The following is a 12,839-nucleotide window of genomic DNA, read 5'->3' on the forward strand; positions in this document are numbered from 1 at the left end:
CATTACTACCTACTCCCCTCATTTGGCTCTCCCTGCAGTATCATACTAATTTCAACATTTCTCCTTGCCTTACCCTCAATCTGTCCACACAGTGTTGTAAAAAGGGTATTTCAGATACACTTCAAATGATCCTGTGATGCTAGTTTGCCTATTGTCTTATCTCACCTGCCACTCTCCCATACCTATCCCATGCTCCAACCACACAGAATTACTCATCATGCCCCAACATGTCATCTGTTTAATACTTCTATAATTAACTTATCCTGATCTTTCTGTTCAAAATTTGCCCCACTTTTCCCCTAAATTCTCCTTCATCTGGTCTTCTCTTATCCTTCAACATTCTGCTCAACCAGCTCATCTGGTCGCTTTCCGAAAACTCCAAAGAAGAAATAATGAATTTCTTCTTCTCATCAACTCTATAGCACATATTCTAGCATATAGACCATATAACACAGCTTTGGAGTCAGATAGATCTAGATACACATCTTAGCTCTGTTACTGTATAAACTTCAGCAAATAAATTACTGAATCTCTAAGCCACACTCCTTCATCCATAAAACGGATAATTCAATTGCAGTTTTGTTTTAAAGATTGAGATAATACCTGCAAAGTGCTATAGACAATCTTAAACCTAGTAAGTGTTCAACAGCTGTGTCTTACTTATTTGCAAATCTGTTTCCTCTTTCAAACTGTTTTCTTGAGGTCAGAGGCCACCCATCTTTACATCGCTAGAGCCTAACAGTGTCTGAAGCATATTAATATTATAGTAAGCCCTCAAATATTTGTCAAATCAATCAATAAACACGAAAAAGTTATGATATACAAGGTAAAATTTTCTCTAACACCTCAGAAGAACCTGAATTTGGGTATCTTTCTTACTGAGACATTAAAAAGCTTACAACTATCTACTATAATCCTAAGCACTCACCACTGTCCAACATTTCTCCAAATGGGAGCACTGGTAACCTATACAAAAGAGCCTCTGCTTGTGAATAAGTGAGGTTACAAATGGTATTGGTTTTTTGGGGGGTTTTTTTTGTCCAAAAAAAAAAACCTATAATGTTTTTTATAGGTCTTATAATGACAACATAAAAGCAACCAATGAATACACACTACACAATGTTCCCCATCATAATAGTAAACACTATAGGGTTACAAATATAAGAAAGGCTCCTGCCCTCCTGGAATTTAAAATGTGAGGGAAAGCCATAATATAAATAGTTAGAATTACAGGAAATTGACACCATGCTCTATATGTACAAGTACTATAAATAAGGAAATAGTCTATAGTAATTAATTTTGACTCTGTGGGGAGGGGCAATTCAGACAAGATGCCACAGAAGAGAAGCACTGTGGGCAAAAAAGACAGTAGCAAAAAGAATAGGGGGGCCGGCCGAGTGGCGCGATGGTTGAGAGCTGGCTTGGGATGCCAGAGGGCCCCGGTTCGGATCCCACATATGAGGGCCAGTGACACTGCCCTCCACAGCTAAGATGCTGAACAACAGCTCAACCTGGAGCTGGGCTGCAGTGAGTCGCCGGCGACAGCGTAGGATGCAGTCCCTGTGGCAGTGGGTTGCCATGGGCTACCGTGTGTAGCCAGCAGCCAGCGTGAGCGGCCGTCCAGAAGCCGGCGACTGATCTGCCTCGCCAGGGAAGAGCACAATGATGGTGCCAACTTGGGCCAGTGAAGCAACATCCTCCACAACTAGACTGAAGAACAAAACGACAGCAACTTGTCTGTTCCCCTTCCCCCAATTCCCCAGCACTGTTCCCATCCCCCCAATTCCCCAATAAAAATCTTTAAAATAAATAAATAAAAAGAATAGGGGATTTGCTCAAGTTTGGTCAAACAGGGCACAAAGGGTAAAATAATACATTAGAAAGAGAACTGACTACAGAATCAATGAACTAGGCACCAAGCCCCAGCACTGCTGTTATAAATATTAGGAAAAAAGAAAACTTGTAATTCATAAGCAATGTGAACGTCTTCCTAGAAAATCCAAAAGACTACATAATACAATTAACAATAACCTAAAAAAATTGGCCAATATCATGGGCAAAGCAAAAACAAAAAAAAACCTTTTAGGTGAAGAAAGTAACAAAAAATTTGTCTCAAAAGTCAATGATTTTTAGGTAACTATACAAACTTATGAAGATAAAAAAATTTTCATAACAGGGCAACACAAAGAAAAAAAACAAACCAGGGTTGGCACCCTTGGAATTCAAATGTAGAGAAAAAGAATATATATAAAGAGTCGAGCCTCTTTCTGTGCCCAGCACAGCCATGGCTCGTGGTCCCAAGAAGCATCTGAAGCTCGTACCAGCTCCAAAGCACTGGATGCTGGATAAACTGACCAGTGTTTGCTCCTCATCCATCCACTGGTCCTCACAAACTGAGAAACTGTCTCTCTCTCATCATCTTATTAAGGAACAGACTGAAGTATGCCCAAACAGGAGATGACGTCAAGATCTGCACGAAGCAGGGCCGGCCAAGTGGCTCAGTTAGTTAAGGATTGCCTTAAGAGCGCAAGCTCTGAGCAACAGGGCCACCGGTTCGATTCCCACATGGGCCAGTGACGCTGTGCCCGAGATGAGTTGTCGCTGAGCTGCCAACAGGTGCAGGATGGCTCAGATGGTGTAACAAGAAGTTTGCCTGTTCGATGGTGGGCTATACCCACCCGCAACTAAGACTGAACTTGGCACCTTGAGCTGAACTGCTGCCCAGATGGCTCAGTGGATAGAATGTGTGCTCTTAACAAGGCTGCTGGTTCGACTCCAGCATGGGATGGTGGCTACACCCACGCACAACTAAGATTAAACACAGCACCTTGAGCTTAGAGGCCACGAGCTGCCGATAGGCAGCCAGATGGCGACTGGTGCCCTCCACAACGAAGACTGAAGAACAACAACTTAGCTGGTCCCCTTCCCCAATTCCCCAATAAAATCTTTAAAAAAAGATTTGCATGAAGCAGTTCATTAAGATCGATGGCAAGGACTGAATTGATATCACCTACATGGCCGGTTTTATGGATGTCATCAGCATCGACATCCGACTGATCTGATACCAAGGGTCGATTTGCTGTTCATCACATTACACCCGAGGAGGCCAAGTACAAGTTATGCAAAGTGAGAAAGATCTTTGTGGGCACAAAAGGAATCCCCCATCTCACGATGCTTGCACCATCCACTATCCTGACACCCTCGTCAAGGTGAAGGACACCATTCAGATTGATTTGGAGACAGGCAAAATTACTGATTTCATCAAGTTTGACACTGGTAACCTGTGCATGGTGACCAGAGGTGCCAACCTGGGAAGAATTGGTGTGTGATAACCAATAGAGACAGACACCCTGGTTCTTTTGATGTGGTTCATGTGAAAGATGCCAATGGCAACAGCTTTGCCACCCGGCTCTCAAACATTTTTATTGGCAAAGGCAAGAAACCATGGATTTCTCTTCCCAATGGAAAGGGTATCCACCTCACCACTGCTGAAGAGAGAGACAACAGACTGGCAGTGAAGCAGAGCAGTGGGTGAAATGACCTCTAGGTGACACACTTAGAAGAGCCTTCAACCCTAATTAAAGGTATATAGCATGAGAAAAAAAGAGTTGAACTCTTGACCAGTTAGAAGTCTAGAAGCTGTGGTAGCCAGCCTCCAAGATGGCCCCCAATAATCCTCGCCTCCTGATATTCAAACACGTAATTCCCCTCCCACAGTGAAACAGGGCTGGCTTGTATAGTCAATAGAATATGACAAAAGTGACAGTGTACTGCATTCAAAGCTAGGTCATAAAAGACATTACAATTTTTTGTCTTGATCCCTGGGATTGTATAGCCACCACACTATGAGGACACATTATGGAGAGGCCCAGGTGAAAAGGAACTGAAGCCCCACTTCAAGAACCAGTACCAATTTGCTAACCATGAGTGAGCCACGTTGGAAGTAGATCTTCTATTCCTAGTCAAGACTACAGATGAATGCAGCCTTGCCTGACATCTGCTACAATTTAAAGAGAGACCCTAATCCAGGATTGCTCAGCCAAGCTGCTGCCAAATTTCTGACCCACAGAAACTGCTGGAGATAATAAATGTTCTTTTAAGCCACTAAGTTTTGGGATAATTTATTATACAACAATAGAAAACAAACACTTTTGCCTAAATGGTAGGTAATATCTCTGCTCTAAATTACATGAACAAGAAAAGTTATACTAAAGTACCAACCTATACCACACTTAAGATCTATCCTGAAGTTTTTACCATTCAGATAGGAGGGTGTATGCATTTATTTTACATTCAGTAATGATTTCTTACTACTTTTAAGGCAAAATAAAGGATAGGATGAATTATGGGAGCATGACCATTTAATTTTTTATCCAAATTGGAACATTTTTTAATGTGTACAGGAACATGATGGATGCTGGGTCAGCAGAAACAAACCAGAACTATATCAGGCAAATCATGACATATGGCCACCCTATTTATGGGTGACAAGTATGCAAATTTAAACTGCTAAAATAAGGTGGTATAAAAGAAAGTATTAAATTCAAGAGGCTGCTATAAACCACAAGCATTATAATAAAAAAAATAAGTTGTTGAATAATCATGTGCTGGGAACTGTTTTAAAGAATTCTACATGTAGTAACTCTCTTAATACAATCTCCTTAAAGTGGCTCCCAAAAAGTTATCTCCACATTCTATTCCCTGAAACCTATGACTGAGACTTTACTTGAAAAAGGACCTTTTGATATAATTAAGAACTTCAAGATAAGATCATCTTGAATTATTCAGGTGGACCTTAAATCCAATGACAATTGTCCTTATTAGAGACACGCAGAGGGGAGAAAAAGAGGCCATGTGAAGACAGGCAGAGATTGGAATTATGCAGCCAGAAGCCAAGAAACATCTGGAGCCACCAGACATAGGGAAGGCAAGGAAGGAGCCTCCCTTAGAAGGGAACATGGCCCTTCTGACAACTTGAGTTTGGACTTTTGGCCTCCAGAACTATGAGAAAATAAGTAAATAAGCTTCTGTTATTTTAACTCACCAAGTTTGGGGTGATTTATTACAGCAGTCACAGGAAATTAATACACTCCTATGAGGTAGATAATACTATCCATTTACCAGTGATGAAACAGGCACTGAAACACTAAGTAATCCAATAAACCAAAAGATTTGGGGATAAGGATAAAAAGTATTAACGTAATAAAAAATAGGGTTGGAAAATAATATTTGGAGGCTGATCACGGGGACTAAGCGGTCCCCCCTTCCCCCAACACACACACAAATTTAGCTGAGCTTAATAAAGGAAGGAAAAAGAAAAGAATAATCAGGGCCACCCATGTGGCGCGTTGGTTACGAGTTGGCTTGGGAGCACAAGCTCTGAGTAGCAGGGCCACAGTTCGGATCCCATATGAGGGCCACTGACGTTGCGCCCTCTACAGCTAAGATGGTGAACAACAGCTGGACATGGAGCTGGGCTGCTATGAGTCACCGGCGACGGCGTAGACTGCAGCCCTGGGCTGCCATAAGCTACCCTGAGTGGCTGGCAGTCAGCGTGAGAGGCCGGCAGCTGGCATGAGCTGCCATGAGCCGCCATGAGTGGCCGTCCAGTGGCCGGCGACCGAATGCCTTACCCAGGAAGAGTGCAATGATCATAATACCAACATGGGCCAGTGAAGCGACGTCCTCCACAACTAGACTGAAAAACACAAGGACAGCAACTTGTCTGTTCCTGTTCCCCAACTCCCCAATGCTGTTCCCTCCCCCAATCCCCCAATAAAACTTAAAAAAAAAAAGGAAAGAATAATCATTTTGCAACGGCTAATGTAATAGTTGAGTCAAGTAAGCAACATGAAGAGATGTTGGCCTTTTAAAACATGTCCACAAACTATCTGGCATTCCTCCCTTCCAAAGATGGAACCTAATACCCTACCTCTTGAATATAAGCCAGATTGAGTGACTCTCTTCTAATGAACACAGTACGAGGTGTGACAATTAAGTTCGCGAACTCATCCTAGAAAAAGTGCTACATACCTCATAGCTGAATATCACTACAATCACCTTCAAAGTACTCCCCTTGGAAAGCTATGCACTGATGCCAGCACCTAGTCCACCCTTCAAAACAATTTTGGGACTCTTTTTCTGGAATGGCCATCAGAGCTGTCATCATATTACCTTTGATGTCCTGAATGTCATCAAAATGCCTTCTTTTCGATACTTCCTTCATCTTCAGGTAAAGAAGGAAGTCACTGGAGGCCAGATCAGGTGAGTAGGGAGGGTGTTCCAATACAGTTATTTGTTTACTGGCTAAAAACTTCCTCACAGACAGTACCCTGTGAGCTGGTGCATTATCATGATGCAAGAGCCATGTTGGCGAAAAGTTCAGGTTGTTTAACTTTTCCATGCAGCCTTTTCAGCACTTCCAAATAGTAAACTTGGTTAACATCCAGTTGGTACAAATTCATAACGAATAATCCCTCTAATACCAAAAAAGGTTAGCAACATCGTTGCAACACGTTTGCGAACTTAATTGTCAGACTTCTTATAGACTCATTCTATTGAAACAGAATAGAGCCATATGAACCAGCAATTCTACTTCTTCATATATACCCCAAAGTACTGAAAGCAGGGTCTCGAAGAAATATCTGTACACCCATGTTCACAGCATTATTCACACCTAGGGAAGTCAAAATCAGAGACAGAAAGTAGAATGATGGCTACCAAGGGCTCATGGGAGGAGGAAATAGGGAGTTACTGTTTAATGGGTACAGAGTTTCAATTTTGCAAAATGAAGAGTTCTGGAAATAGATGGTGGAATAGATTGATATGAATGTATTCAATACTACTGAACCATACACTTAAAAATGGTTATGCTGGTAAATTTAATGTTATGTGTGTTGCACCAGTTTTATTTTAAAATTTTTTTCACTTCACAAAAAGCCATAACTTTATTCATGATAGAAACAGTACAAATTTCAAACCAAGCTGCAGTTACTCTTTTGTAGCACCAAAAAATGGCTCTCATTTTTTAGATGGTTACATCATCAATTCCATAATAGCATCTACAATATCATTACTGTTGCTCTTCAGGGCTCAGACTGCATTTGCTCTGGACACATTTGCTTGTGACTTGACCAATTCTATGTTCTTAACTTCCACACCTGTTTCATCAACCTCTTCCTCTTCGCTCTCCTCTGTACAGTTGGAGTCTTGTGTGTTTTCTTGATGTTTGAGACAGCTTCACCTTGAACTTTGAATTTCTCAGCAGCTGCTAGCTGTGCTTGCTGAGATAAATCCTAGATCTTTGTTTCTCCAAAAACTATGTAGGTATCTGAAACTAGGCTGTTGTAGACATCTGGTTTTGTGATAACAAAGAGGATATTCTTAGATTTCCGGATAACGACCCTAATAACCCCTGTAACCTGTCCAAGACCCAGTTTGGACATAGCCTACCATGCCTTCTGTTTTGCTTTACTGACGGGTTCTTCATTGATTTCAGCTGCTGCGGCCAGCTGGACTTGTTGTGCGGTTGCCTGTGTGGAATCTTGTTCCTTGAGCTCTGGTACTGATTCATCACTGTCAGATTCTGTTCCAGACCCTGTCTCAGCCTGGGGCTGTGGCAACTCCTGCTTTGTAGCAGGGATGGTTTCTGTGGCTTCACTAGGTACTTTATGTGGGAAATGCGGAACCAAGATGGAGGCAGAAAGAGCTGCACCACATTTGCTTTTAAAAAAAAACATCAATGTCACTTGCTCTCTTGGGTTACATGCTCTCAGGGAAGCAGGCTGCTAATTTGTCAGGAGACTCGAACAGCCCTAAAAAGAGATTTATGTGGCAAAGAACTGAGACCTCCTGCCAATAGCAAGCACCAACCTGCCAGCCACATGAATGAGATATTTCAGAGGCTGATCCTCTAGCCCCAGTCAAGCCATCAGATTACTGCAGCCTCAGCAAACATACTGATGTAACCTCATGAGACCCAAAGTCAGAAGCATCCAGCTAAGCCACTTTTGAATTTCCAACCCACAGAAAATAAAGATAAAAAAATATTTGTTGTGTTTTAAGCAGCTAAATTTTGGGGGTAATTTGTTATGCACTAATAGATAACTAGTACAATATTAAAACCACTGGATTAAAGGTTACTGGACAATAAGACATTTATATGGTCTCAAAGTAGTACTCCATATTTTACATACTAATTACAAAGGGAAAAGTATCCCATTATAATGGAGAGATCTGACAGCATCACGTTAACCAAGTAAAAAAACTTACCAACACCATTAGCATGACAACCCTACAATTACTCTGCCTCCCAATGTAATGGAAAAAATAAGTACACAATATCACCTAGACTAGAATTCTTGCCCCAAAAATGTTTAACCTAAATCTAATACTAAAACAATTATATTCATAATGCATGACACTCTACAAGTCAACTGACCCGGACTCTTTTAAAATATTAACATACTGAAAGACTAAAAAGGCAACAGGACTGTTCTAGATCAAGACACTAAAGAGATAAAATGACAAAATGTGTGAACCTTGATTAGATCTTAGATCTAGGGACAAAACCATAAAAAACTTTTGGGGACAATTGGGGAAATATGAATATTAGTTGATAATATGGGATTATGGTTTTCTTAGAAGTGGTAACATACTATTGTGATTACATAGGAAAATATCCTTTTTCTTGGGAGTAGTATTATAAAAGTGTTTAGGGGTGAAAGATCCTGATGGCGGAAACTTACTTTCTCATGGTTCAGCAAAATTAAAAGTATACCTATCTAGAGAAAAAAAGTAAATGTGGCAAGATGTTATCAACTGGTCAATCTAGTGTTTACAGGTATTCACTATACTATTCTTTCAACTTTTCTGTAGAATTAATTTTTTTCCAAAATAAGGAACTGGACATACACACACACACACAAACACACAGAACCCTATCACAATGAGATACCATGACACTTCTATTAGAATGGCTAAAACAAGAAAATACTAACAATACCAAGGGTTGGCAAGGATGCAAAACATCTTCATATATTGCTGGTTGGGATGCAAAACGGTATAGCCAATCTAGAAACATTTTGCCCAGTTCTTATAAAGTTCAACACATTTACCATATGACCCAACAATGCCATTCCTAGGTATTTACTGTAGAGCAGAGGTTCTCAATCAGAGGCTATTTTGTCCTCTGGGACTTCTTTTTACAACTGGGAGTAGGTGGATGCTACTGTTATCTAGTGAGTAGAAGCCAGAGATGCTTCTAAACATCCCATAATGCACAGAACAGCCTTCCACAACAAAGAATTATCCAGCCAACATATCATAGTGGCAAGATTAAAAACCCTGCATAGAGAAATAGAAACATAAAATCTGTACAGGAATGTTTATAGTAGCTCTATTTATAACCGCCAAAAACATAAAAACCCAGTGTTTCTCAACAGGTAAATCGATAAACTGTGGTATATTCATACAATAGAATACTACTCAGCAATAAAAAGGAACAAACTACTGATACATGCAACATGGTTGAATTGCAAAGGCATCAATCAGGCTGAGTGAAACCCTGTCTTAAAAGATTACATATGTATTATTCCATGTATGTGACAGTTTCCAAAAGAGATGAAGAACAAACCTTTGTCTGTCAAGGGCTAAGAGCAGAAGGTGGGTATTACTACAAAAATGCAGTATAAGGGAGGTTTTTGGTATAATGGGACTTTTCGGTATCCTGGTTGTGGTGTTACAAGAATCTATACGTGTGCTAAAATTCATACAACTGCACACCAAAAAAAGCTAATTTTACTGTGTAATTTTTAAAGTAACATTTAAAACACTTTTAAAAAGGCTACATACCCTATGTACTAGGTTGAATGTCTTCCCCCAAAATTCTTGTCTACCAGGAGCCTCAGAATGTGACCTTATTTGTTCGTATAGAGTCTTTGCAGATGTAATCCAGTGAGGATGAGGTCATACTGGATTAGGGTGGGCCCTAATTCGATGACTGATGTTCTTATAAAAAAATTTGGAAACAGAGACAGGCACAGAGTGAAGATGATGTGATGAGAGAAAGGTAGAGCACCATGTAAAGATGGAGACAGAGACTGGAGAGAAGTACACTCACGCCAAGGATTGCAGGCAACCATCAGAAGCTGGTACGTACTGAGTCACAGAACAGATTCTCTGAGAGGTCTAACCTTGCTGACACCTTATTTTGGCTATCTGGACTCCTAAACGGTGACAGAACGAAGTTGTTTTAAATTACTGAGTTTGGGGCGGGCCAAGTGGCTCAGTTGGTTAAGAGCTCGCTCAAGAGTTTGCGCTCTGAGCAACAGCAGTTCGAGTCCCAGCCCGAGCTGAGCAGCCGCTGAGCTGCCAACAGGTGGCAGGATGACTCAGCTAAAAATAAAAAAAAATTAAAATAAATAAACTACTGAGTTTGTGGTAATTTGTTACAGCAGTCATAGGAAAGTAGTACACCCTATGATACTATTTGGAAGACATTCTGGAAAAGGGAAAACTACTGGGAAGAAAACACATCAGTGCTTCCTAGGGGGTGGGATTGAGGAGAGATGAATGATTTCAAAGGAGCACAGGTAAAGACTGCAAGTGTTGTCAAAATTCAAAGACCTGTATACCTGAAAAGAATGGACTTTTATTATATGAAATTATAGCTCAATAAGCTTAACAAAAGACTATTCCCAATGTGAATGACCCCCCCCCCCAAAATGCTGTTACTCTAAAAAAATGACTTAGATCTCCCATCTTAGTGAGATGGCTCCAGGACCCATTCTTCCTTTCTAGCACCTCCCTTCTAAATCTTTATCTCACTGCTAGTTTACCCTATCTTTCCTAATATCCCTTTTGTTTCAAAACCTATCCTTCTTTTGCCTCCTCTACCCTCCTCCTAACACTTGATTTTTAAAACCAATTTCAACTTTGCCTCCATCTATGGCATTAAAAATCGTAAGAAACAGAGGCGCAGATAAATGCCACTGCATGAATTGCCTATGAAAAATAATTGACTTTTTTTTTTTTAAAGATTTTGCTGGGGAGTTGGGGGAGGGGAACAGTGTTGGGGAATTGGGGAAGGGGATCAGCCAAGTTGTTGTACTTCAATCTTTGCTGTGGAGGGCGCCAGTCACTGCCTGGCTGCCCGTCAGCAGCTTGTGACCTCTAAGCGCAAGGTGTTGTGTTCAATCTTACTTGCGGGTGGCGTAGCCACCATCCCATGCGGGAGTCAAACCAGCAGCCTTGTTGTTAAGAGTGCACGCTCTATCCACTGAGCCATCCAGGTAGCAGCTCAACTCAAGGTGCCAAGTTCAGTCTTAGTTGCGGGTGGGTGTAGCCCACCATCAAACAGGCAATCTTGTTGTTACACCAGCTGAGCCATCCTGCCACCTGTTGGCAGCTCAGCAATAGCTCAGCTTGGTCGCAGCATCACTGGCCCACATGGGAATCAAACCAGCGGCCCTGTTGCTCAGAGACCGCGCTCTTAAGCCAACTCTTAACCAACTGAGCCACTCGGCTGGCCCAATAATTGACTTTTTAAATAAATTTTTAAAAAGCTTTCACAATCAAGTACAATGGTATGGAGCTTATATCTTCACTTAGTAAACCAGTGTGACCTAAACCAATGAAGGTGTCAATTTGAACCTACTATCTAATACAATATTAAAATAATTATTACCTATTAGTCTGCCAGTTACAAAGAGACTTAAAATAGAGTCAATTCCTAACTTTTATATCATTTATTTTGAGTAATATTCATTATAACACTAGAAAAATGTGACAGAATGTCTAATGTAGAAAAAAGGTGCTGAAATACTGCCAGAGGTAAAAACTAATCTTAACATCTTCCTGAAAGGCAGTGGAGAGCAAAACATGTGTGTAAAGAGACACATTTCACAAGGTTATTTCAGTAACATCTTGTCCCAGGAGCAAAAAGCAGGCAAACTACATCTCTAGCCTTATTTTAAAATATGTATCCTATTTGTAGATATATTACTAAGTAGGATATTATGAAATTTGCTTAGTTTACTTTCAGAATAACATCTATTGGGTTGTCGGAAAAGTCATGACATATTTTTTATTTTTCGTTGCAAAAATGCGGCATGACTTTTCCGACAACCCAATAATATAATCAGTTATTTTTATAGGCCTCATCTATTTTGACCTAGAAAACCTTTCAATAATTTAATATTGGACTATTATTTTCTTAAAAGCCACCAAAAAGACATTTCAGAAAACATACAAAACCAGTAGGGGAAAAATGCTTATTGAAGCAGATAGTAGAGATCAAAGAGCTCAAACACACAGTATTCAAAGAACTAAAACCTAGTGAAGTCAAACCCTCAAACAGCCTTTTTAAAATACAGAAGCATAAATGGTAACTGTAAATATTGAGTAGTCTCCCTTGGATAGGGCCACTCAGCCATGTTCCCAAACTACTGCTCAAATGACAGGGCTTATGTATTAAAGCAGCGGTTCTCAACCTTCCTAATGCTGCAACCCCCTTAATACAGTTCCTCATGTTGTGGTGATCCCCAACCATAAATTTTCGTTGCTACTCTACAACTGTAATTTTGCTACTGTTATGAATTGTAATGTAAATATCTTTTTGTTTTCCGATGGTCTTAGGTGACCCCTGTGACAGGGTCGTTCGACCCCCAAAGGGGTTGCGACCCACAGGTTGAGAACCGCTGTATTAAAGGATCGGTTTAAAAAAAATCTGTCCTGGGCCGGCCTAGTGGTGCGATGGTTAAGAACTGGCTTGGGACGCCAGAGGGCCCCGGTTCGGATCCCACATATGAGGGCCAGTGACACTGCCCTCCACAGCTAAG

General features: G+C 40.8%; 1 protein-coding gene and 2 pseudogenes across 4 annotated transcripts in view; 1 reads left to right on the forward strand and 2 right to left on the reverse strand.

Annotated features, from left to right (window-relative positions):
* ITCH (itchy E3 ubiquitin protein ligase) overlaps positions 1–12,839 on the reverse strand; it is a 139,624-nt gene that overhangs the window by 93,371 nt on the left and 33,414 nt on the right. The gene's annotated exons all lie outside the window — the stretch shown is intronic.
* On the forward strand, positions 2,285–3,535 carry LOC109389602 (40S ribosomal protein S4, X isoform-like; annotated as a pseudogene).
* Positions 7,036–7,739, reverse strand: LOC109389552 (nascent polypeptide-associated complex subunit alpha pseudogene; annotated as a pseudogene).

This window comes from Hipposideros armiger, unplaced genomic scaffold (assembly GCF_001890085.2).
Source record: "Hipposideros armiger isolate ML-2016 unplaced genomic scaffold, ASM189008v1 scaffold_238, whole genome shotgun sequence".
Classification (NCBI taxonomy): Eukaryota; Metazoa; Chordata; class Mammalia; order Chiroptera; family Hipposideridae; genus Hipposideros; species Hipposideros armiger.